Below are 25,734 nucleotides of genomic sequence, written 5' to 3' on the forward strand. Positions count from 1 at the left end.
ATGTGCTGGCTCTGCCCCAGCCAGGCGGGTGCTGCCTCTGCCTCCTCCATGGCAGGGGCTGGAAGGAGGGTAGGAGAGGAGGCAGGGATGGGCAGGCTGGCTTCTGCATCTTGAAGGCCCTGGGGTCTGCTTCAGAGAGGGGCTGACGGCTGCCCCCCAGCATCAGCCGCACCTCGGGGCAGAGCTCAAACCTGCTGAGCGCTGCCCTCTCGGAGCGCCCCAACTGCCTGAGGGTTTCGGCTGCTGCCTTGACCACCCGCGCGTGCCATGTGCCGTGGTGGCGGTGGCAGGGCGGGTGCAAGAGGCCGGTGAGCCTGTGGCACAGGGCCAGAACGGGGCATCGAGCGGGCGAACGGACCGGGGAACGGGCACCCGTGGCTGCCAGGGCGGCGGGCACAGCTGCAGGTGGCACGGGCAGCCCCCAGCCAGCCCCTCGGTGTGCAGAGCGCGCTCGGGAACCCGCCTGTCTTGGGGCGCCTGGCATCCCGCGCCAGGGTTTGTACAGTGCCGTGCGCAGGGCAGCGGGGCCCGGCTCCCAACACGGGTGGCTCCTCTGGGGGGGCCAGTACCCCCGCCACGAGCCCAGCACTGTGCAGCCGCAGGCTGCGGGGCCCGGGGGGCTGAGGCCGGGCGGGCGCGGCTCCGCTCCCGGACTCCAGGCCGGGTTTGCCCGGGAGCCGCGGCTCGGGAGCGATGCGAGGCGAGGCGAGGCGAGGCGATGCGGGCAGTGCGGGGCGCGCGCTCCGGTACCGCGGCAGCCCGAGCCCGAGCCCGAGCCCGAGCCCGGCGCTAGCCCCGGCTCCCCCCGGCCCGGCCCGGGCGCGGGGCCCGCAGCCGCCGGGGGGGCCCGGCCGCGCGGCCGTGCGGGGCCGAGCGCTGCGCGGCAGGGACAGGTGCGCGGGCAGCGCCGGCGCCGCCCCTTAAAGCGCGCAGCCCGGAGCCGCGGGCGGCACAGCGCGGCGCGGCACTGCCGGCAGAGGTGAGCACGGCGCCGGGCCCGGCGGGGGGGGGGGGTGGGTGGGTGAGTGGGGGGCCCGGCCCCGGCCCCGGCCCCGGCAGCCCGCTTGGGCGGGGCCCCCCCAGCGCGCCCCCGGGGAAGCGGGGCGCCTGGGCTTGGCGCCCCGGCCCCCCAGGCTCCCTGCGTGACCTTGGCCGGCTGCCGCCCGTGCTCTGCCTCAGTTTCCCCGACTGCGCAGGGCTGGCCCTGCTGCGGCGCCCCAGAGCCGCCCCCCGCCCTTGGTGCAGCCCCGCGCTGGAGCCCTGCGGCCGGGGGGGGCCGGGGCTGGGCAGGCAGGGAGCCAGGCCAGGGTCACGCGGCGCCCCAAGCCCCGAGCACAGGTAGGTGGCGGGAGCCTTTCCCAGCCCTGGGGGAAGACGGGGGCCAGGGTCGAGGCCCTCGAGCCAGACTTTCCCTCCCTTGCTCCCAGAGGCCCTTCCCTGCGTCCCCCTGCCCTGGGCGCCTGGCCTGGGCAGGAGCTCTGCTGGTGGCCCCGCCGGGCGTGGGGCAATCGCCCAGTTGCCTCTTCCATGGGGCAGAATGGCTCATCGTAACCAGAGCCCATTCCCCAGCTCAGCAACCCCCCACCCCAGGGGGGAGCCGGGTCCAAGCCCCCCCGCCCCAGCTCTGCATTGCTTCTGGGAATCGGCACTTCCAGCAGTCATAAAATCCATGCAAAGTGAGCCCCCCCCCAAGCCCGCTGCCCTCCTTCTTCCATTTCAGCCTAAATTTAGGGCCTGGATGGCATGACGCTAGAGGGCAGGTTTGTGAGGGGCTTCGTGCTGCTCTGCACCGGCCCATTAAATGCTAAAAAAAAATGAGGCAGGATCAGGCCCTTCCCCTTCCCCGCAGCACTTGGAGAGGGCAGGGGAGAGCTTGGGGGACACCTCCTTCTTGTGTTTTTTCCCCAATCGCTGTCATGGGGCCCAGGCTTGTGCAGGTAATTAGGGGCCCAATGCTGCCAGCAAGGAGGGAGCTGAGCTGCCGGTGGGTTTGGGGCTCGGGGGGGGGGGGGAATGTTTCAGGGCCGCGTGGCGGTAACAATGGCGCTGACGCGGGTGCGATCGGATCCAGGGAATTGTTCCCCTTGATGCGGGGGACAGTCCCCTCCCCCCCCACGGTCTCCTGTTCTCCCCCCCCAGCACAGGCGGCTGCCCCTCTGCGGTTGTCGGGGCTTTGCAACTTGAACCCGGGTCTCCTTTGTCACCATCTGTCAGCGCCTGGCGGATCAAGGGGTCAGCGCCGGGGGCTTTGAGCCACTTCACCCACTGATCTGGTTTCCTTTGCAGCATGCGGCGGGGGGCTGTGCTGAAGCACTTGTCTGTAGAGAGGCAGGGCAGCATTGTTGGGGGGGCACGGTGGAGGAGGGAAGGAGGGGGTCATTTTGCGGGGTTTCCTAGGGTGCTGCATGGGGGCGCGCCTGCGGTCTTCTGCAGAGGGTCTGGGGGCACAGCGTCCCCTTCCCACCCCTGGTAGTCTGCCGTGCGCTCAGGGCTGCGGCTCGCCGATGCCCCCAGACTGACGGATAGACCAGTCTGGCATTGCCCAGCTTCACCCCCTGCCTGGGGTCAGGCGCAGTGCAGGGCGGTGGCCCTGTCCTCAGGGGGCCGGCTGCCCGTGCTGGCTCTCCCCCTCTCGGCGGCTCTAGACGGGGCCCATGGGATGGTTTTGCCAGTGCTCAGATGTTCCCTCGCCTCCTCCGGCTGTAGGAAAGCTGCTCGCTTGCGGGAAGCCAGACCTGAGCACGGCTCCAGAGACTGCACCCAGCGGCGTGTGCAACAGTGCTTGCCTTGGCCCTGGCCGGCTCGACCCGCCTGGCTTCCCTAGGCTGCTTACGGGCCACCCTGGTGGAGCAAGGGGCTGCCATCTCCCCCTCCCCGCCTGAGCCAGGCCCCACCTGCACTGCCCTGGCCCTGGGTTAACCTTGAACTTGGTTCCCTCCTGCTGGGCAGGAAGGCTTGAGGGCTCTAGGAGCCTCCTTCCCTCTCTCAGCCCCTGGGGGCATGGGGGCTGGGGCTGGGCAGCGCAGGGTCCAGTGTGGTGAGCTCTGGCAAGCCCCCCGATATGGGTCTGTTGCCTCCTAGAGGCGGCTCACAGTGCAGCACGGGGATGCTGGGGGGGCAGCGAGTGGTCACTGGAGATGCACAAGCCTCTAGAGCTGGGGTCTGCAATGGGTTTGTCTTGCATTTAGGAGGCTGCTTAGTGTTTAGTGAAGCAAATGCTGAAGAACCCCCTGCCCCCGCCTCCCCTCCCCCAACACTATTTGGCCATTTTGCTTGTCTTGTAGTTCCAAATTGTTGCCTAATTTTAGTTGCTGGGGGGGAGGCATGTGTGCGTGTGTCTTGTGTGTCATGCCAGATGTTTGGTGTGTGTCGTGCACCATGTGGCTGTTTTGGCGTGTGTGTGTGCATGTCCTATGCACCGTGTGGCTGTTTCGGCATGTGCACGGGTGTGTGCGCCCTGTGGCTGTCCAGCTTGCCACGTCCCGCGGTCGGCAGGTGCAGCAGCCTGGGTTTCCACCAGCGCCAGGCCAGTGGGTCAGAGAAGCCCCAGGGACTCCTCAGGATTCCTGCTCTGAGGCTTCTGGATTTGGGCTCTGCCGGTCTGTCCATCTGCCCCATCTGTGCTCCCCACATCCCCTCACGCCCCCCTCTCTCTGTCCAGCATCTCCCTAGCTAGTTCTCTAACATTCAAACCTGCCTGTCTATCCATCCGTCCATCTGTCTGCATGCATCTCTGCCTCCTCTATCTATTGATCCTCTCCTGGCTGGCCTTGCACGCCTGAGCCAGCGGCCCCACAGCCTGCCCAAAGCCCCTTTCCCCGCGGGCACTGCCCAGGCAGTGGCTGTCCGCTGGCAGTCGGGGGCCTGGCTGAGCTTGGCACATGCTGGCCTGGAGAGGGCCTGGGGGGTAAGGGTGGAAAGCCCAGGGACCCGGTGCTTAATCGGTGCAGCTCCTGCCACTGGTCATCTCCGATCCTGAGCGCCCGGGCAGGCATCGCGTGTAGCTGTCGTTGCTGCATCCCAGCCTCGCTGATGTGACTGTCTCCCACCGGGTGAGACAGGCTGGGTTGCGTGAGTCAGGGCTGTAATGTGCTCCATGTATTTTCAAGGCCTGGCTGTTAAACTCCTAGAGGCGCTTTATAACCCCCCGGCGGGGGCTCCACGGCTGGCGGGTCTTGCAGTCTGAGCCCAGGGCTGCCGTAGTCTCGCTCGCCTTCCCCGGCGGCCTCGAGAGCAGGCCCTGCTGCTGCGGGTGCCCGTTCCTTGGGAGCTTCTTCACCCTTCCCTTGCGCGGCCCCCGCCTCCCCGCTGGCTCCTCGCGGCACCCGGAGCCCACACCAGGCAGGAGCTGCTGGTAAATCTGTTTTCCTTCTGCGCTGCCGCTTGGATAAACAAAAGAAAATTAACAAATTAAAACCCTGAGCAAATAAACCACCAGCTCGGCTCGGAGTTTCAAACCTCCCGCAAGCGGGGAATTGAGGAGCTCAGCTGAGCCGCCAGGCAGAGCTCGCCCGGCCGCTGGCGCGGCTGTACAGGGAAGGGCCGCGCGTGTTCACGCGTGTCGGTGTCATTCGTCCCCTCCGGGGCAGGCTCCGTGGTGGTCTGCTACTCCTTCTTGGGGTGAGAGCGAGGGGAGCGCCCCGTTGCTCCCCGCGATCCGTTTTTGGCGGCAGGGCAATCTATCGGAAGCCATAAATACTTAGATGAGCGTAATGACCTGCCTCCTGGACAGGTGGGGAAGAGGCATAGATGGTTGAAGGGGCTGAAGCCCCCCCGGTCAGGCAGCCGTCTGTTCTCTGGGCGTCAGTCCCAGCGGGGCATCGCAGTGTTAGATCAAGGGAGAGTCTGTCCCTCCGCACAGGCACTGCCCATCACTGAGGCATTGTGCCCCCCCCGCCTTCTGGCCAGCCCTGATTGAAACCCACCAGGTGCTGTCGAGTCCTTCACTCCCTTAAAGTCATGCCCATGGGCAAGCGCCATCCTGAACCGGCACCTGGGGCCTGATCCCACCCGGTGTAAATGGTGGGGGAGCATTGAAATCCATAGAGCTTCCTGCATGGATGGCAGTGGAGGATCAGACCCACCGGCCAGGGCTCTTGCGGGGGGCGAGCATGGATGAAGACTCCTGTCTGAGTGCACGGATGCTGCTTGGTTGTGGGGGGGGTGGTGTTAATTCAAGTCCTGTAAGACGTGCTTTTCCAACCACCTGATTCTTGCCATGGGAGAGGGGGCAGAAGAAGGTCAGACGGTGTGTTTTCCTGGGCTGAGCAGGTTTTTCTTTTGCCCCGGATCTTCCGGGATTCCTTGTTCCTGGTCTGCTTGGAAAGGCAGGTTTGGCAGCCAGGCAGCAATGTTTGCATGTGAGCCTGATGCCGAGAGAGATCTGCCGAGCGGGAACCCCCCTGTGCATTGCCAGGCAGGTCGTGCAGCCCCACACATGTCTTCTGCAAATAGAGGCCAAACATGTCTCGCGCTGTCCGGGAGGAGCTGGGCCAGGCACCAGCGTGGCTGGAAGGTCCCTTTCCTTTGGTGAGGAGGCGTCTGCTATAAGCAGTGAGGGATGATCTGTGGCTGAGACGCTAGCCGGGGGTCAGGGCACCTGGAGTGGGTTGTGGGCCCCCACTGATCTGAGCGAGTCCATAGGATGGTCGGCGACTGCGTTGTCTTGGACCTCGCTGGAGCCCAGATGTCACCCCCGTCTCTGTGTGCCTCAGGTCCCATCTCTGATGTGGAAATGTTACTCCTCCTTCCTTCCCTGCCAGCTGCTTGGGGTAGGGTTGGTCTCTTGCTATGTGCAGCGCCCGACACCGAGGCTCAGACCTTGGCTGAGGCCCGTACCCGCCACTTCACTACAACCCGTTGCTGCCCCTAAGTCAGGAAACGTGGCAGGCACGTTCGCTCGGCCAAGCTGCTTCTCCCCATCTATACTGTGGCATACGGCGTGCTGTTACCAGCATAAACAGCAGGAAAGAAGAACGGGAACCAGCAAGGCAGTGCATATGTGGCCTGGTTCGGGGAGCGCTGCGTGCCAGGAGACATTTAACTAGTTCAGGGCTCGGCTGGAGAGTTCATCACGGGGTTTGTGGACATTAATTTCTTTGGTTATTTTCTTTCCCCCTCCCCTAAAAGCACAGAGAAAGGCACGGGTGAGAGGAGATGGATGTGAGCAGAGTCCACAGGCCTTGGGCTGCAAGGCTCTTTCCTCTGCCAGACTGCCTGACCCCAGAAGCGGGGGGGTGAAATCGGGGGCTCTGGCAGAGAGAACTAGGACTGGAAGGGACCTCGGGGGTCGGCTGGTCCAGGCCCTGTGCAGACATGGGTGTGCCGTTCCTAGCCCATGGCAGACAGCAAGCCCCCCGTCCCGGCGAGGAGCCGGGGCCCTGGGCACCTCCTCCCCAGGTCCGGCAGCTCCCCGCAAGGTTCACCCCGGCTCTGCTTCGCTGCTTTGGATTTGTGGCGTGAGATGCTCCCATGACAGGGGCCGGTCACGGGGTTTAGGGAAGATTTCCTCCAGCCTTCTTGACTAGGGCTGGTCCTTAGCTACAGGTGAGGATGAGCTTTTCCTGCCCCACCCCCTAATGAGTCCTAACCCCAGATTTCAGGGCCAGGTGCAGCCCTGGGGCAGCAGGTGCCAGATCCCTTCCAGTTTATTTGCCAGCATCATTGATGCTAATAGGGCATGACCCAGAGCTCTTGGCATGTCACCCCCCCACCCCTCCCACGAGCAAGGAGCCGCGGGTGGCCGCACCGGCTGGGCCAGGCAGCAGTGAGTCAGCGGCATGGTCTGGAGAGCAGCCAGCTCACCTGACGCCTGCTGGGCATCCTTCCTGCTGCCCAGCCCTGCGAGCGCCAGCCGCCGGGGCAGCCCGAGGTCTGCTCTCATCCTGGCAGGAGTCTTCCCTGCCGCGGGTACGGAGATGCTCAGAGCAGAGCCGCGCCATGCCAGGCCCTGGCCCCACTCACACCCCAGGGGAGTCTGTCGCACGACCTCCCGGCACCAGACCGGGCAGGCAGGGAAACAGGGCGACGGGAAGCAACTTTCCCAAGCAGCTGTAGCGGAGATGGTAACGGACCCCACGAGTCCGCTCCGGGCCCCTTGATCTGAGGCTCTGGCTTCAGCCTGGCACGTTTTGAGCGCATCGCTGCTGGTGTCAGCCTCGGAGGAAGCTGCTAATGCGATTGTGCGTCTGTGAGCAAAGGGGATGGAGAGCGCGGGAGTGCGCGCTGCTGGCGGTGGGAGGGGGGCTCCCCCGGGGCCGCATCGCATTGACAGGATTTCACTCCCCGTTTAATTACAATTTGGTAACATTCAAAAATAAAACCCACTCCCTCCTGTCTCTGGGGCCGTGGCAGCTCCGTCAGCACCCGGAGGCGGGAGCTGCCTAGACTCCTGGCTTCCTTGAAGGCTGGGGCAGCGGGGAGAGCAGGGGCAGAAGACCCCCATGCTAGGAACCCCTGCTGTGACTGTGCGGTGCCTCGGGCATTGACGGCCCCCGACCCGTTCAGCTGCTGCTCGGTCTCAGCGCTGACCCCACAGCTTCCTCACTGCCTTCCTCCGGGGGACCCTGGCATCCCCCTTCTCCGTGCAGCGGAGCCTGAAGCCTCCTCAAGCCCCAGGTCGCTCAGGCCTGGGCCTCAGGAGGGGACGTCCCTCGGCTCGGGGGCGAGGGGCACCTGGAATTAAATGCAGAGGAGCTGGGTCTGGAGGGTGATGCTGCGTCTGTGATGTGAGAGGGGGCACGACTCCGTGGGGACTCGGGGGCAGTGCCTGGGTCAAAAGGGATTGTCGCCCCAGTGCTGGCATCTTTCAGCTGGCGCCGCAGCCTGGAGGCATGGGCATCGGGTGCACCGTGGCTCATCCTGGGCACCTGCATATGAAATCCACTGACCTGAGTTGTCTCAGCGGGCGGGCAGTGCCAGCCGGGCCCCGTGCGGGCATCTCCCTGGGCTGAGTGTAGCACCGAGCAGTGGTCTGTGCTCGGGGTGGGGTGGGCATTGGTCTCCCCAGAAGATCAGCAGGGCTGGAGCCCTTGGCACCTGTTCAGGCCATGCTGCTCACTGCTGGGCACCCGGGTGCTCGGGCCTGGTGGGTGTTTATACCTGCTCTCTCAGCCCCGTGAGTGGGGGGCGAGCCTGCTGCTTCGTCAGCTTAGCCAAAAAGGCAGGCTCCTGCCTTGGGGAGACCTCGCAGCCCAAGCATCTCCTACCTTTCGCTCTCCCTTTCCCCAGAGCCCAACATGACTGCCGTGAAGAGGCAGGCTTCCACACAGCCTGCGAAAGCAGTTGGGTGCCTGAAGTGCCCCAGGTTCCCGTGTTGGACCCGGCCCATCCTCTCGGGGCCAGGCGGAGGGATGGGCAGACCCCAGTGCGTCCCCAACACTACTGTAGGCTGGCAGGTCTCGCTCGCCCCATCACTGACTGGGCCCCCAACTTGTGGATGCCCGGGAGCAGAGCTGGCAAGGGGAGAGCCCAGGTGTCCCACTCCCCACTTCCCTTCTGTGCCCCGGGGCCATGCTGGAGCCAGGGATGGGACAGGGGACATGTGGAAAGGTAATGGGGCTTATACTGAGTTGTGGATCCTCGCCTCGGGCCTCCTTCACTGTTTTCAGTTCCTAGAGGGAACTGTTTTCAGTTCCCTCTAGGAGGAGAGCCAGGCACATCCTTGGCTGGTGGCAAATAGCCCAGCCCGGGCTGGAGCCACGGTCCCAAGCAAAGCTTCTGGGCTTGGGCAAGGGAAGCCTGTGCTCTTAGCCCAGCGGGTGATGGAGAGCACCCTGTGCTCACCAGCACCTCCTCCTGGCCATGACCCTGCAAGGCCCGGGCATTGCCTGGGGGTCAGCCAGGCCAGTGCTGGGATGGGACCAAGGCTGTGGGCAGCCAGAGCGGCAGGACACATGCGCTGGGGGAGGCTGAGGCTCTGGCACCCATTGCCCCAGCCCTGGGCGAGAGGGGAGGTGGCCAGCACGCTCAGGTTTCCAGCGGTGGGAACATAAGTCTCTTTTATTATCAGCCCCATTCATCATTTCTCCGCCAGGGATGTCGAGATAAAGTGCCAGTAAATTAGGAAGTGTTAAGAAGGCGATTTGGGAGGCTGGGAGCCTGGGGTTATTACAAATCCTTCGTCTGGCAGCGTGTGCCGGGGAGCCGGCTTGTGGCTGCCAGCTGTAGCCACTGGGCCACCAAAGCGCTCCCACCCTGGGGGTGGCCAGTGGGCCCCCGCGCTGGCAGGGAAGGTGGCAGGTCACCACTGTGGGGCTGTTATGCCCCAGGTTGCTGGCCGGGGGTATCTCTTCTCTCACGGGCTTGAAGTGACCGTAGCTGGGAGCACGGTTCTTGCCAGGGTGCCTGTGCATAAGGTGGATGATCCTATGGCACATGTGGGGAGACTGACCCCCCCGTGGTACCCAGGGGCTACCTTGCTGCCAGGCTGGATCCCAGTGATCCCGTCGTGGCTGTGCAAGGGAGGGGAGACTTGCAGCTTTGCCCTTGCCCCTGTGCAGTCCAGCCAGGACCCAAGCTGGGGGTGGACGGCAGGCCGCTGCAGCCCTGTTTGATGCCCAGGGGGTGAGGGGCTGGGCTGTGGCCTGGGGTCTCGGACAGTGCTGAGAGCCCCCCAGCCCCAGAGCGTCGCCCTCCACAACTGAGCCCGGAGAGCTCTCGTCGGGCTGGGAGGACTGCGCCTGGCAAAGCCGGCAGCCCTCTCTGCTTCATGGCCCCGCCGCCAATCTCACAGCCCCATCACAGCCATCCAGCCCCAGCCTGCCCCCGCCACGGCCCAAGGAGAGCCGATTCTCGTTCCAGAGCACGTCCCCTGCCCGGCTGCATCCGTGCGAGAAACCTCAGTGCCCTGCCTGACCCGGGGGCGCCGGCTCATCCGGCATGCGAGGCACGCGGCAGGCTATGCCCCGCGCATCGAGATCAGGAGGCCTCCCGCAATGCCCCGCTCCCCGCACGCCTCTGCTAGACCCCAGCAATGCTGGGGGGGCGCAGCTTCTCAATGCACCCGTCTACCTCCTCTATAACACACACGTACATGTGCTTACACGTGCAGGCATGCACTCACACCCCCCCCGTAACACATGGGTAGCCTGAGGCACGTGTACATATGTGTACCCCAGAGCCACAGTCACATACATACCCCGCCCCCCCGAGCCTTCCTGTCTCTCTCACATGCGCGCACACACGCGCAGGCACACACACACACGCCAGCCGGGCAAACACAGCTGCAATTGTCCTTGAGTCTTCCCCTCTGCTTTGAATGCGCCCCTGGCCTCTGCTCACCCCCCTCCATTTTGCTTTCTAAGCAACTGGCAGGAGCTTTTTTGGAGCAAGTGCCTTTCAATGGCCGGAGCGCGCAGAGGAAGCCAAGTCACAAGTGCTCCCCCCGTCCTGGCGAGCTCCGAGTGCCGGGCAAGCAGGGCAGTGGGACAGGGCTATGGCTGCGGGGCAGGCGGGCGCACCAGCGTGGGGAAGTTGGCTGCTTGGTGTGAGCCAGTCCGCGATGCCTTCAGGAGCAGGAATCAGTGTGGAGATGAGGGGACCTGCCTGCCGGCAGAAGCAGCTCATTGCCTGGCTACGCGTTACTGCCTTTCGCCCTGTGCAGCCGTTTGCACAGCACCCAAGTGTACACACGCGCGCGCCCTGCACAACTCAAGAGCTCGTTATATTTCTCACCCCACAGGTCCTCCAACACGGACAAACACCAAACATCCATGTCGCCCGTGTGAAAACCCCACTGATGCACAGCACCCACACACAAGGCATAGGTAGACATGTCACGAATCCATGTGCACAACCCTGGAGGTCGCCCCCTTCCCCCTTACTGGCCTGTAGAGGCCCAGGGGGTAAGTACAGGTCACGGAACAGACACGTGCTGCACACACGCGTGTGCATGCCTGTGTACACATGCGGCTCTGCACTGTGGTCCGGCTGCTCCCTTTGAAATCCCCCTCAAAGGCTCCCAGGCCTGCAGAGATTCCTTCCCCGGAAGCATCTATCAGTAGCATTTTTGGTGTCCATCCCAGGATGCCAGCGAGGCACATCTGCTCCGCACCTCTCCCTCTGCAGAGCAGGGCTGGGCTGGGGTTGGGGGAAGCCACTGAAGTACACGGGCCGGGGCTCGCTGGGGAAGGGGAGAGGGCCAGCGTCCTGGAGCCCTGCCGGCTTCTGGAGCGCGCTGGGGGCTGCGGCCGGAGAGTGGGCATAGGTTGTTCTTCCAACCGGCCAGGGGAGGACTGGCTCTGTGTGTGTCTAGTAGGATGGACCTCACTGGGGGTGAGGAGAATAGGCAGTGTACAATGATGTACTCAGATGGTCTGCGTGGTGAGTGTGTGTGTGTGTAGCACGATGGACTGCATGTGTGGGGTAAGAAGAAAAGGCAGTGTGTATGGTGGTGTGCATGTGCATGTGTAGTAGGATGGACCGCATGTGTGAGGTGAGCAGAAGAGGCAGTGTGTACGATGGCATGTGTGTAGTAGGATAGACTGCATGCGGGATAAAGAGAAGTGGCAGTGTGTGTACGATGGAGCATGTGTGTGGGGCACGGAGTACAGGCAGTGTGTGTATGAGCCGTGCATGTGTGTAGTAGCAGAATGAACTGTGTGTTGGTCTAAGTGTGTTGGAGGATGGGGGCTGTGGGATAAGGGGTGTGTGCGCACGATTGGGGAAGGGGGTTGCATGTGTAGGATGGGTTCTGTGTGTGTGTGTGTGCACACGTGTGTGTGCGTGTGTGCACACCGAGGATGGCTCCATGCCTGCCTGCTTGGGGGAAGCTGTTTGGACGTTACCCTCTCCCCACCCAGCTGCGTTTCCATCGGGCCCTGCCAGCACTACTTGTCCTCAGCCTGAGACACACCAGGGGGCTGGGAAAGGCTGGAGAGCTCCAGATTCCTCCCCACCCTACAGGCCTCTGGGTTAGAAGCAGACAAGGATATTAAAGGCCACTGGGACGTGGGGAGAACTCCCTGGCAGCGAGCGCTCCCGGGATACACCTGGCTTCCCCCTGCATCAAAGGGTTAATAGTCCCCTCTCCCTCCCCCTGTATCCCCCGGTCCCAAACCGTGGTGCGTCGGCCCTTTCCAGCTGGATCTGGGTGGGTGAAGTCCCAGCCAGGACCTGCCACTGGTTTGGAGCCAGCAGTGAGGGCGATTGCAAGAGAGATCAAAGGGCTGGTTGCAGCAGGAATTGCAAAATCCATGTGGAGGGGGCAGCCGGAGGTGGCCAGGATGGGAGGGCGGAGGCCAGTACTCCTGGGTCCCACGCTTCTTGCTCTACCAGTGAATCACAGGCCAAGTCACTTCCCTGACGAGTGCCTCCACTTCCCCCGCCGAGCTTGGAGCAGATGACAATGCCTGGCCCCGGCTCCAGCATGCTTGGGATGCTCTACAGATGCAGCCTGACTAATGCTTCCCAGAGCCGAGCCCACGGTTTGCAGTGGGGGAGAGGAGGGCTCAGCCCTGCAGCTTGCATCCTTGGCCGAAGGCACTGGAAGGTCCCCCTTTTGCACAGGGGCTCTGTGCCCCCAATTCCCCCCGGGCACTGGGTGAGGCCTGGGGGGCTGTCACGAGGCCCATGCAGTTGTTTCTGTTTCCCCATGGTCTCTGCACCAGGGACCCAGCGTGTGAAGGTTTGTGCCAAGCTGGGCATGGCCATGACACACAGGGGAGCTCATCACGTAGTGTGACACCTGCCTGCTTCCAATCTGGCCAAATCCCGAGAGGTCCTGGAGGCAAAGGCTCTGAGTTGGCTCTGTGCCTGGGACCGCATCTCCCTCTACAGGCAGCTCCTCCGGCCTCCCATGGGTGCCTGTGGCTCCTCTGTCTCCAGCAGCTGCAGTCAGTGGCTGGGGGGAGGACCCCACACATTGCAGGTCAGTGGCTGCAGTGTGCTTGTGGCAGGACATGGCCATGCTGGGCCGCGTCGTGGCGCTCATTTCAATCTGGCTCTGCGGCCCCGGGCAGGACAATGCCGCGTTTCTCGGCCAGCGAGGGAACACCTGACCTAGCAGGACGAAAGCAGGCGTGTGGGCGGGAGGCCATCGAGCGCCGACACAATGCCTCTTTGTTACTGCGCTGTGCTGGCATCCGGCCCCCTAGGCCTGCCACGGCGCTCTCTGTGGCCTCTGAGCCTGCTGGCATTTGCACGCCTGGCGCCTGGGGTGTAGCTACCTGGGGCCACAGGTTCGAGTCCTTGCAAGGCAGATGCTTCCCTGGGGCAGGAGGCTGACTCCGGGGCAGGTCACTGCCTGGCTGTTTCTTGGGTGAGACTCCAGTGGCCCTTGGGAGCCCCCACCTTTTAGCTTTTGCCCCACATTATCATTCCCAGTTTCCTGGCCCTCAAGGGTTTCCCAGTGCTCTTGGCCAGCATGTCCCTTGTGCTCCCTCTAACATGCTGTGCTCCACCCCAGAGGTGGCTGCATTACAGCAGGAGACAGCGAGGTCTTGCCCCTTTGCTACCATATCCGTGGCTACCCCCATGTCTCACAGCGGGATGAAACCCATGTCTTCCAGCCAGAGTAGCACAGGCCCCGTCACAGGAATTCACGGGGACTCTCCATCAGTTGTCCGCCGCAGAAGGTGCATGACACCCGGTTCTCGCAGCAGCGTGCCGCGTTCGCCGCCTGGCGACAGCCCCACAGATGGGATTCTGGCTGCGCTTCAGGAGCCCGTTAGCACCCCCAGCTGCCAGCCGGTGTAGCAGCCATGGCATCGGGCCGGCCCTGGGCGGCACGCGGGGTCCGTCCCCTCCCCGCCGCGGGCTCGGCGTGGCGCTCCCAGCTCCCGCCCGCGCGGCCGGGATTCCGCGGCTCACGGTGGCTCACAGTTATTGCAGGGCCGCCCGCCCGCCTGGCCCCCGGCCCCAGCTGGGGCTTTGGTTTCCCTGCAGCCCCTGCCCCGAGCAGCCCCGGCCATTAAGGGAACGGGATCTGACAGCTCGCGGGGCAGGTGCCAAGTTCGACGCCTTTGAAGTTGCGGCTGCAAAATATAGATCAGCATCTCTCTGTGTCGTGCCACCCCCTTCCGGAGCGCTGGCGGGCGGGGGAGGCCGGCTGGGCCCGGTGTCTGCGCAGCACGGGGAGGGGCTGGGGTCCTTAATAACACACTCGTAGACACGGACAATGCCCTGCCCTGGTGAATGACCCTGGTTCTCATCTGCATAGCACCTTCCCTTGGAGAGCAGCACAGGCCACCTTAGAGGTCAGCAGGAGACATGCAGCCACTTCTGGGGAGGAGGAAACAGGCTGGCAGCAGGGCAGGGCCGGCGCATTGGAGGTGTGGGCTGCAGCTGGAGGAGCCGCCACGGGATCATCCTTATCCTGCAGCGCGGAGAGGAGCTGGGTTCTGGAGGCCTCGGCGTCAGCCCCAGGGGAATTGGGACCTGCTTTACCCAGGCAGTCGGCAGCGCTAGGCTGGCCCTGTTTCCTGCTAAGAGAAGAGCTGAGCCTCGAGGATTTGCACCAAGATCTGACCGCCAGAGACACTGGGAGCTGGCACTCGGGGTCCGGTGCCCCCCTCCAGCCCCCGTAGCCACCCGGCCAGGTGCTGCCTCCGGTGACCCCCCAGGTATCCCACCTTGCCGTGCTGGAGGGAGCTGGGGTGGGAGGTGGGGGTGTGCGCTAGTGTGTGCGTCAGGGGCGATGTCCTTTGTTCCCTTCACTTGCTCAGCAGCCTCCTTCTCAGTGTGCGTGGCTGGCTGCTGATCCAGGGGTTCGGCGCTGCGGGGCACGTGCTATCAGGTGGGGCTTGCCACGAGCACCCCACCCTACCGCCCGGCTGGGGACCGCGTGGCAACGTCTGCCTGGCAGCAGCCCCCCCCCCCCCCCGCCCGGTTAGCGTGTTCAGCGGAGGAGTGCTGGCGGGGGGGCTCGGGCAGGACAGCAGGGTGCGTTTCAGCTGTACCCGGTCTTGCAAAGCAGCTGGTCCTCGGGCAGCCTGTGTCCTTTCCCACCTCAGCTCCTCAGAGTGCAAGGGACCAGGTAAAAGGGTGTGAGCGTCGCTGCCTCCTCCTGGAGGGGACCAGACTGGCTCTGCAGTGTGTCCTGACCCCTGTACTGCTGGTGTGTCCCTGGCAGGGTGTGGGGGATGGATGGGGCTTGGGGCAAGGAATCGAAGCGGTCTCTCTGCTGTGAAGGCCCATGTAGCATGGAGGCCCCCAGGCACCCTCCAGGTGAGAGCAGCAGTGGAGAGGAAGGGCGGCCGTGGGGCACTAGCACACAGCACTTAGAAATGCAGGTTCTGCCACTGTTTTCCTGTGGGACCTTGGGCAAGTCCCTTAGCCTCTGTATGCCACAGGGCCCCTGCGCTGCCTTGCTGCCCAGGTGTATGTGGGGGGCACGGAGCAGATCCAATTTCCAGATGCCTGGGGATGGGCTGGGGGGCTGGCCCTGCCCGGCTGGCTCCTTGTCGGTCTCCTTCCCCCTGGCAAGCTCAGGGGCTACTTCGCCCTCCCTATGGCTGCCTCCTTGCTGGGCTGGGGAGGGTTCATTTGGCTTGGGCCTGGCACGGGGGACTGAGAGCTCTCTGGGGCTCTTTTGCTGGCTGCGCTGGGGTCCCAGCCCCGGCCGACATGCCATGTTGTGGGAGCCAGGTGCAGTTTGGATTGGATTTAATTGCAAAATGTTTTGAAGCATAGATGTTTCAAATCAAGGCCCCGGTGCCTGGTCTGGGAACAGGTAAAGGGAGCGTTCTCCTGAACGGACCGAGACAGCTGAGCGTGGCTGTACAGGAGCTGGGGAGGGGTGAGGGCGGAAAAGGGGAAATAAAAACAACAAATGTGTTTGAGTAGGACCTAATCAAACCAACGAGAAACATGTTCCTCCCCCTGGCTGCCCTCCCAACCGCTCCCTGATTTCCTGTGGTTGATGTGGGCTGTTGGCTACATATGCTGGCATGTTATTGTAGGGTCTTCTGTGAGCACAGGGGCGGTGTCTGCCAGGAGGTTGTCGCACTGAAAATCTCTGGATATGGGTGCAGAGGAGTTCAGGCTTTGCCCCAGCATAGCCCAGTTGTGAGTCCCCCTGGGGACGGGGTCTAAAGGCAGCTGGACGTGGTACCCGCAGCCCAGCCCTGTTAGCCTTGCCCCGCACCTGCTAGCATGTTATTGTCGTGCTTATCCTGTAGGGGCATTGGGTCATGCTGCCCGTTAGCGTGGCATCATGCACAAGCAAGCGCTGCAGGGCTGCCCTGGCGCTGGGGCTGTGTTCGCTGCGGGGTTATCGGCCGTCCGGCAGCAGCCTGGCTGTGCAGACGCCTGCTCTTGGAGCCTGCTCTGCCACGTGATGACAGGCAAATAAATGGGAAGGGAGTTTTCAAACTGCCCCACCCTTCCCCCACCCCCGGCCTTGGCTCCTTGCACGCTGGTCCCGATCCAGCCTAGCCTTGGGAGGGCTGTGGAGGAGTGGAGGCGGGGGGACCGGGCCGTGAAGGCACCCTACGGGCTTCAGGCATGAGTCACTTGGGGAAGAGCCTTGTTTTCCTGGATGCATCCTGTTTATGGGGCAGCTCCGCTTCCCACAGCCCTGATCTCCTGGTGCCGCCTGCCCCAAAGGGGTCCCTGTACCTGCTGGGGCTGGGGGTGGGGGGGGCCCCTAAAGGGCTGAGTGCTGCGGGGCCTGTGGCTGGAGGGGACTGGGCCTGGTGCCAGGAGAGGTGCAGGGAGGTGTTTTGGCCGGGAGCATCCCCCCACGGGATGTGCCGGGAGGAAGCCGGTGGGGGAACAAAGGCAGGCAGGAACTGCAGGAATTTGGGCTGGAATTCCTTTCCGTGCGAGGCGGCGTGACTTGGCCGGGCTCTGGGAAGAGCCGGGGAAGGCCGAGGAGCGAGACATCTCCGCGCCGTTCCCGGCTCTTCCCAGCCGGCGCAGAAGCGCTCATCCTAGTGGCTTGAACTTGGAATTGGGATGCCTGGGTTCGGTTCCCAGCCCTTGTGCGAGAGCGTGGTCCGGGGGGCAGAGCACGGGGCGGGGGTTCAGCGCCCGTGTGGTGCAGGACGACGTGCTCCCCGTGCCACGGGTCTCGCATGCCGGTCTGACGCTCGAGGGAGACTCCAGCAGACAGTCCTGGGGGCTGCTGTGGGAGCCCGGCGAGCCCGTCATGCCTCATTGCCTCCCCGGGGATGTGCCGGGCAGATGGACAAGGTCCTGAGACCAGCAGAGCGGGGGGCGGGGGGCTTGCCTATGGGTGGAGGGGACCACGGACAAGACAAGGTGGCCGTGTGCTGTATGGACCAGGAGGCAGCGAGAGGATGTTATTTATGGACATGGGGGCTCTGCTGCATTTGATGTGGATGGAGGAGGGGGTCAGTGGCTGTATGGATGGGGGATGAGTGTGTTGGATATGGACTGGGTGGTGGGGGCAAGGGCATGCCCTGTATGGACCAGTGTGGGAGTTACAGGCCTGATCATGCATGGCTTGGATAAAGAGGATTTGACAGAGCCCTTGGGTAAAGTGAAGGGGTGTCCTGGCGTGTGGAGAGAGAGAGAGGTGGCAGCATTTGGCATGAGGGCAAGGGGCAGGGAGGGTTCGGGGGAAGCGGCAGCACCGCAGGGCAAGTCCCAGCTGAGACCCCAGGAGCAGGTCCCAGGGCAAGGGCAGGCTCCAGTGGAGAGGCTGCGGCTGGCTCCCAACCCTGGGCCCAGGGCTGGTGCCTCCTATCGCCTCTGCCCGGGGCTGCACAAACCCACCGAGGCGCTCCCTGGCCTCAGGAGCTCGCCATCTAGGTCAGGAGCCAGGCAGGTATCGGGGCGGGATGGGGAGCGGAAGGGCAAGGTGATAAGCCAGCCTGCTCCTGCATCCGGCTGGGTGCCCTGGGGGTGAGTCACCCCAAGGCAGCAAGGAGGAAACTGAGACCAGAGGGAGGAGGTGACTCAGGCCAGGAATTGGTTGCCAAGCCCAGAGCAACACCCAGAGGTGCTGCCTCCCTTCCAGCATGCCCTGAGCTCACCCAGAGGGGCAGGGTGGGCACGGGTCAGGCCTGGCATTACCAAAGAAGGGGAAACTGAGGCAGAGAGAGAGGGGGAAAGCCACTTGCTTTAGCTTTCAAGGTGACAGAGCTGGGAATCGAACCCAGGAGTCCTGGCTCCCTTGGCTTGTCCTGTTGCCCACCAGTCCTGCTTGTCCCCGTGCCCAGTGGGAGCAGGGCTGGGGCAGGGCTGGGGCACCGACCCCCCCATGTCCTGTGACCCTGGGCTCCACTGCAGGCCCCTTGCCCGTGCGGGCCAGCCGCCCGGCCCCTCCCCTGCTCAGCCCTCTTAATTACCCACTCAGTTTAAATGACACTTTAATTTCCTTTAAATGATTCGCCGAGCACTGCAAGGAGGGGCTTTTCCCCCCCTCTCCTTCTCTCCTCTTCCCCCTAATTGCAATTCGCCGTGCTTGGATTTCCCCCCCCCCCCCCCCCCGGAACGTGCCCAATTTCCAAACAGTGAAAGACAGTAATTAAAATTAATTAGCCATGGAGCTGGCTGCATCCAGCAAGTCGCGGCAGGGGTAGGAGCGAGCTGCCTCCTGAATTATTCACGGGCTCAGTGGAGGACCTGCCCCTACCCAGGCCAGAGCCGCAGCCTCGGCCCAGGGGTTAGTCACGGCCATGCCACGTGGACCTGGGAGCCTGCCGGACAGGCCCGGGGGCAGCCACGGGGCATTGGGGCTGGGCGCGGGGAGCTGTGTTGTGAAAGGAGGGTGGGCCTGGGGGTGACGGGGAAAGCATGCCCCTGAGTGGGGCTAGGCAGTGCCCACTGGGCACGGGGGGCGTGGACGTGGCGGGGGTGGGAGGGGAGCCATGTGTTGTCGGGGCTGGGGGGGCACAGCATGCCCATGGGGAGGGGGCAAGAGGGCGGCAGTCCTGGGGGCGGAGGCTGCACCCCGTGGCCTCCTCCTGTCCGTGGCAGGCCCCATAGAGGGACCATGGGGCATGGTCTGTGTTGGGGGTAGGAGGGTGCGGTCGGGCAGCATGGGGGCTGGTGTGACACCCCCTCCCAGCTGGAGTGCCCCAGGGATGGGCACCCTTCCAGGGTGCTGGGCTGGCGGGGGCTGAGAGGCTCTGAGACCCCCCGCCATCCAGTCCCCCCATCCTCTGGACCCACCATGGGCCCAGCTCCTGGCAGCAAGGTTTAGGCAGTTACCATGGCGATGCCACGAGCTGCAGTGTGCTCCCCCCCCCCCGCCCCGTAGCAGGTCAGCGCGGGTCCAGCCGGGAATAGCCGCTTTTATGGCCGCTTTGTGTTTATTTTTGGTGCAAATCAAGATGCTTCCTTTATGCAAATTATTCCTTAATATGCAGATTGATGTGTATTTAATATGCAAATTAACATGCGGATCTGGCAGGCCGCCAATGCCTCCCTCAGTGTCGTGAGAATCGGGCAGGCCCTGGCGCGGGAGAGAGACGAGGCCGTCAGCAGCTTCCTCGTTAGGAATCGCAGGGCCCAGCCCCCTCCTTGGCCGCGTCCTGGCTCTGAGAGGCTGAGCCGGGGATCAGAGCGATGAGGCTGGAGATCCCTGGCAGCCTGGCACAGACCCCTGTGGGCACGCTCCATCCACCTGCCACAGAGATGCAGCCACCTCTGGGGTGGCACCTGGCTGCTGTTGGCATAGCACATGCCAGCACTGCTGGCCCAGCAGTGGAGGGGAATCGCCTGAGCCGAGTGGGACACCTGGGCTCCCTCTCCTTCCGTCTCCCGCATCCCAGCCTGGTGGGAGGTGATTAATGTTTTATACCCGCCTGGCCAAGTGCAGGCCTATAAACGGCAGCGGTAAGGGGATCCTGTAATCGGACGCGCGGGGCCCTGGCTCCTGGCGGTGCCTGGCTCTGGGCTGGGAGCGGGGTCATTTGATCTGGCGGGGCAGCGCTGGCTCCAAGGTAAATGCGAGTGCCTGGCATTTGCAGGCACCCCCTCCCATGCTTCACATGCTGCCCATGGCCAGTCGGCTCCTGTATGTACACAGCCCTGGTGTTAATGAGCTGCCTGGCTGGTGCAAAGTCAGCCTCCTCCCTGGCCCCCCGGGGAGGAGGAGAGGGCTCCCAGGAACCCGGCTTCCCAGCCTGCTCGGCTCGGGAGGCAGCGGGGTGGCCCTCAGAGTCCTGGAGCACTGTCTACACTAAGGCACCCCCAACCCCTTGCTTTGGGGGATGCTTCTTTCGGAGATGCGGGCAGTACAGCTCGGAGCTGCCCCAGCCTGATCCCTGCGGCAGCTCAGAGGCAGAGCTGGGGTGTACATATTTCAGCCTCCCTCTGGGGGGGACCCTTGCCATCCACCCGCCTGTCCCCTTGGGGTTCCTGGCTCTCAGCCTGGTTGCGGTGACATTCCCACCGTCACCCCCCGACTGCCTGGAAGCAGCTGCATCCTGGCCCTGCATGAAGCCCTGGCCCCCCCCCAGAGCCTTGAACTGGGCAGCCGGGGCCGGCGCATCCGGTGTGTGACAGTGGCAGCTGGGCAGGGGCTCCCCGCCGCAGGCGGCGCAGGGAGCAGGTGCTCAGGTTGGCTTGGTTTCCAGCACCTCCGGTGCTGCTGGCAGAGGATCAGGAGTGGGAAGTGGGGGGGCATGGTGGCTTCTAGGGGGCCCTGGCTCCCATTTCCCCACCCCAGCCTACCTAGATCTTGGGGTCACTGCCTTCCCTGCTGTCACCCTGCCCTGCCTCCTGGCCAGGACCTCCCAACATGGGCAGGGAGTCTGGTACAGGACTTGGATGTGGGCAGAGTCCATCCGTTTGCCAATCATCTCTGCCAGCGGGCTCCAGCCAGCCAGCAGAGCCCTGCCTCTGCAGAAGGGCCTCTGTCCAGCCTCCACCTGAGGGTACTGCCCAGGGTTGGGGGCTGCTGTCGCCTCCCCCAAGCCAGGCCTCAGGCCCGTGCAGGGGCTCCCAGTCAGGCTGCTCGTGGCCCCGTTCTCGGTTCCCACGCCCTGCTCTAGTGAGGGGCGTTAGGATAATGCAGGACCCCTGCGCCCACCAAGGCTCTCCGAGCACTGCCTTTCCTGCCTAAGCCTCCCCCTGGGACCCTGGGGTGCTGAGGTGACACAGAGGGGACCAGGGCTCGCTGCAGCCAGTCTGCACAGGCTGAGAAGTGACTTAGCCAGCTGACAAAGCTCGCTCGGCTTTGCCCAGCCCATGCGGAGTCATGCTCCCAAGATAAATAATGCTTAGTGCTTGCGCTGTCTGGTGGCTCTCCTTGGGGAAGAGCCCAGAGTGGTTTGTAAGCTGCCAGCTTTGCCGCCATCAGATGCAGCCACCTCTGGGGTGCAACGCAGCTGCTGCTTGTACAGAGCCCAGCAACACTGCAGAAGTGACTTCATCATCAGTCTCTGTCCATCTCTCTAATCTGCTCCATACCTTCCCTGCCTCCCCCTTCTTTTCCCCCCTGTCCTATATCCATTTCACAGTTGTAATGTTAAGCGCCCGCTTCCAGCTTTTCATTTTGTCAGCGTTTTCTTATGGTACTTATAAGGGACTCATTAACATATATAATTGCCGCCTCTCTATAGTGATTTGTGCTGATTGCTTATTGGCGTTAGTTACTTTGTAAAGGAAATTAGCCTAAACATCAAATAAAATCCAGCATTATCCGTATTAAAAGGGAAGCCATTTAGATACTGAGATAACACCTCCGCGCCTCTGTATACGTTGTGGAATAATGTGCCTCCGTCAAACGGCACCTAACGAACCCGTTTCTCTCTGCCTGATTGATTTGAGGCCTGCCAGTGGGGCAGCCAGAGGATGACATTTCCTATTCCGACAAGGCAAGTTGCACTGCAAGGAATAAAATGTTGTTTCGGAGCTGGGCGGGATTTTTCAGCCCGCCCCCCCTCCCCCCTGCTTTAATGTTGGTTTATATCTTTGAGGCCGAGCCCAGGCGCGGATAAAAATCTCCGCTCTCTAGAACTGATAGAAAATTAGCCGGTGCTTAATAAACTTCATGCACAGCCTCCAATCGCAGCTGTAGATCAAGAGGAAGATAAATACGTCGGCTGGTTCGCCTCCAAAGAGCAGCTATAAGTTATTGCTGTTTGCAGTGAGCCTATGGCTAGAAAGGTTATGGGTGATGCGCCATTTATAGGCAGAGCCTGGCTTTTAAAATCCATTCTCCGCTGGAAATTGGTGTGCGGGTCATCTCACGAGCTAAATCTTGAGATCTGAAATGGAGGGGTGCCTAGCTCCATGTGGATCTTTTGCCCTCCAGGGCTGCGATCCAGTTTCTTGTTAGCCTAGTCCCTGCCTCTGGAGGCATTTTAGCTTTGAAAAGGAGGGGTTAGCAGCGCCGAGGCCGTGATCCTAGCTAGACTGCCTCGCTGCTGGTCCCTTGCGCCTGGCATTTCCCCGTGGCTTCCACTTTGAAATGGGCGATTGTGGCTGGATGATGTGAGCACTGCGGGGTTTGTGGCGGTTTTAATAATGTCACAGGGCACCCTCTGCTCCCTGCCTGGCATGCACGCGTGCTCCTGCCTGGGGCTGCTGTGGAAGGGGGATGAAACTGCTACTTGGGTGTTAAGAAACCCACTGAGGCGTGGGAGCACTTGATGCTCAGAAGGGAACCCAGGAGCCCAGGGTTTCACCGCTACGCCCCGCTCTGCAGCCAGAGTGGGGAATTGAACCCGGGCGTCCTGGTAGCTGGTCCCAGCGTCTCGGGTTGCTTGGATGGTGGATAGATTAATAAGGACATTAGCCTCTAGGTGCGTGGGGATGGGGCTGTAGCCTTTCTGCCCGTTGCCCAGTGCCGGGGACTGAAGTGGCTGGCGGGTCCCTTCCAAACGGGGCAGCACTCTCAACCCCCCGCTGTTGGGAAGCCAGGGCCCCCCGGGCCGGGGTCCTCTCTAGTAACCTTACTCCTCAATGGCAGGCGAATTCCTCTGACGTCACCCCTGTGCGGCAGGAATAAGAATCAGAGCCGCGTCTGTGCAATGCCGACAGCTGCCGCGGGAGCCGGCTCCGGTTGCGGTGACATCAGCTCTACCTTGCCACCTGCCGTGGTGTGAGGCCGCGAGGGGCCCGGGCGCATCTCCCCGGCTCCTGTTCCAGAGTGACAGCTGGGCCCCCCCAGGGCCAGGGGCGGGAGGGGTGGGGGGGAGCTGAGCCCCACGCGCCTGCTTCTGGACCTGTCGTAATGCTTGGCCTTCCTCCGGGGAGAGGTTGCACCGTGCCACCTTCCCGAGCTGTCTTTCGCCCTTCCCCACTGAGGTCACCTCCCTCCCACCCAGGGCAGAGACCCCCCGGGGTTCTGCCCCCTTCTCCCCACCCGCCCCACTCACAGCCTTGCCCCACCGTCATCCTGGCACAGTGGGGAAGAGTGATTGCCTTGTCAATGCAATCTGCCTGGAGGCTTGGCAGAGGCCCCGCCGACGAACGCAGGGAGGAGCACGAGGCGGCCTCGTGATTTAGGGGGTCGTGAATCAAATCCCCCGGCTGGAGCCAGCTTTGCCGTGCTATTAAATCTGAACGCTCGCAGCAATCTAGATGAGAGCCAGAGCAGTCTGGAGGGCCCTGCTGCCCCCAGGGTTTGGCTGGGCATGACCAAGGCCATGCTGCAGGTCGGTGGCAGAGGGGGTGTGGAACCCAGGGCTCCTGCTAGAGGCCACTGCTCTGCAGCGGCCTTGGAGCTGTCCCCCATGGTAGGGGCCAGGTGCTGTGAGACCTGGGCACGCAGGGCTGGGGCATGTGCAGGGCCTGGAATCGCAGGGCCTAGGCTGGGCCTCAAAGCCCCCCGGGGCCCAGTCTCCCAGGAAACCTCCTGGGCTCAGTCCCCCCATCAGTCCTAACCAGCTCCCATCACCTGGACATCTCCAGTGTTCAGCATTGCAGCGTGACACGGGGATGGCGAGGGAACAAAATGATGTGACCAAGGACACTGTGTGGGGCAGTGTCAGAGCCAGAAGCATCCCACACAGTGTCTGGAGCCCCTGGCTGGGGCCAGCTCCCCCTGACACATGTGCCAGCCAACAGCGCTGAGCGGGAAGGAGGCCATTTCTTACCTATCGATTTTCAATACCCTCTGACCAAGATGGAGAGGCACCGATAGAGGCTGAAGTATGTGCCGCATCCGCTGGCGGGTTCAGGGCCGAGGGGGGGACAGAGACAGATGCCCGTGCTCAGGGGAAGGGGAATTGGACCTTGGGTGTGTAAGGACAGCCCTGCTCGGAGCGTGTTTCCCCCTCCCTTGCCCATTTTTTCCAGCCGTGCCAGCTGGTGCAGACAGACATGCGGGTGCTCCACCGCGTTACGCTGGTCTGGCCCAGAAAGCTCCCATCATCTGTCGCGGTTTCATGCTTGGGTTTTCCCCTTCGGTAGCAGCTTCTCTGGGAGCAGCACAGGGTGTTTGCAGTGAGGAAAGAGGTTAGATGGGGAAACTGAGGCAGGGAGCAGAGAAGTTGCCTCGCGAGTCAGCATCTGGGTGTGGGTTTCACACGCTAAGCGGGGGGTGATGGGGGACTTCGGCGGCGAGACCCTCGTGGTGCACAGAGCACGGCTGGGGTAGCGGGCACGACCTCCATTTGAGGCTCGGAGCACGCGCAGGCTTCACGGACCCTCGGCGTTGTCAGCCGGAGCCGGAGCCGGAGCCGGAGCCGGGCCGTGCGCTCCGGTGTCCAGGCTGAACGCTTGCTTGAATCACGGCGCGCTGCTGAGTTACAAATCCCCGCTCCCTACCGCTTCAGAGAGACTGAAATCTCGGCAGGGCAGAGACAGAGCCGTGTTGTCTGTCTGTAAACTCGCGGCGTTGCAGGAGGGCGCTTTCAGCAAGAATCACTATTAAAAAGATGTGGTTTCCCCTTCCTGTTCTCCACCGGCAGGCTGCGAGCAGTGAACCCGCTGCAGTGCCCCACCCCAGAGGTGGCTGCCTTTCCACGTGGGTAAAGGGGGGACTTGTTCCACCCCACCCTTGCGGTGCAGGGCTCTGCCCCAGAGCTGGCTGCATTTTGCTGGTGGCTCTGAAGCGTTCCCTTGGCGTGGCTTGTGGGAGAGATGTTTCGTAGCCCACTTGCGTGAAAGGTGCTTTTGAGAAGGAAACAATGATGAGCCCATTTCCCCGTGGGTGAAGGGGAAGGACCTGGGGGCTTTGCCACAGAAGTAACTCCAGGGCCAGTGGCACCTTGGTTTGAACCGGGCTGTCTCTCTGGGGTCAGACCCCCCCCGATGGGCTCAGGTAGCTCGTGCGTGCCAGGAGGCCGATGTGGGTCGTGGCAGCTCAGCTCCCGTCAGCCCCTGGCAGCACCCACCTCTGCCATGGGGCGGCTCCTCTCCCGGCGCTCTGGCACTCCCCCAGTCACCCCTGTTTTGCCTGCCCCTATTCCTCCCTGCTTCTTCCCTCATCATCCTCCGCTGGTCCCAATCCTGCGTGCACTGACCATGAGAAGCTGGCCGCGAGCTTCTCCTGCTTGAGCTCTCTGATGCCTCCATTTCTCCCTTCCTTCCTCCTGCGCTCAGACGCACCCCTGGCCCGGCTCCTGCTCAAGGCTCCCCCACCCCATCTCTGTGCCCCCCAGTCCGGTTGTGTGGAGCAGGCCCCGCATCTCCCTGCCAAGCCCTGGGGAGCCGGGCACGCGCCGGGGGCAGAGCGGCCGGCCTGGCGAGGCGGCGAGCTCTCACGGAGAGGAGAGGGGCAGGTCCCAATGGGAATCCAATGAGCACTCGATACAGCGTGCATGGGCCAAGCGGCCCCGTTAAACACCCGGCAGTTAATTAGTGTCACTGGTAAACACCCTGTCAGATAATTGATACTTGGCTCCGGCAGAGCTCGCCTCAGCAGAGCCG

At 63.2% G+C, this 25,734-nt stretch overlaps 1 protein-coding gene across 6 annotated transcripts in view; it reads left to right on the forward strand.

Moving 5' to 3' along the window:
* The window catches only part of SEMA6B (semaphorin 6B), an 86,446-nt gene that overhangs the window by 30,639 nt on the left and 30,073 nt on the right, over window positions 1-25,734 (forward strand). The window contains exon 1 of one of the 6 annotated variants that reach the window (XM_090027324.1): window positions 693-979. The exons of 2 other annotated variants lie outside the window; for them this stretch is intronic. The gene's annotated coding sequence lies outside the window, so the exon portion shown is untranslated. Of the gene's footprint in view, window positions 1-692; window positions 980-1,101; window positions 1,339-14,259; window positions 14,562-22,097; window positions 22,351-25,734 lie in introns of those variants that run through there. 3 more of the 6 variants (XM_090027325.1, XM_090027328.1, XM_090027331.1) reach the window with 3 other exon arrangements.

The sequence above is a fragment of the Crocodylus siamensis genome, chromosome 14 (genome assembly GCF_052110815.1).
Source record: "Crocodylus siamensis isolate JL-2025a chromosome 14, ASM5211081v1, whole genome shotgun sequence".
Taxonomy (NCBI): domain Eukaryota; kingdom Metazoa; phylum Chordata; order Crocodylia; family Crocodylidae; genus Crocodylus; species Crocodylus siamensis.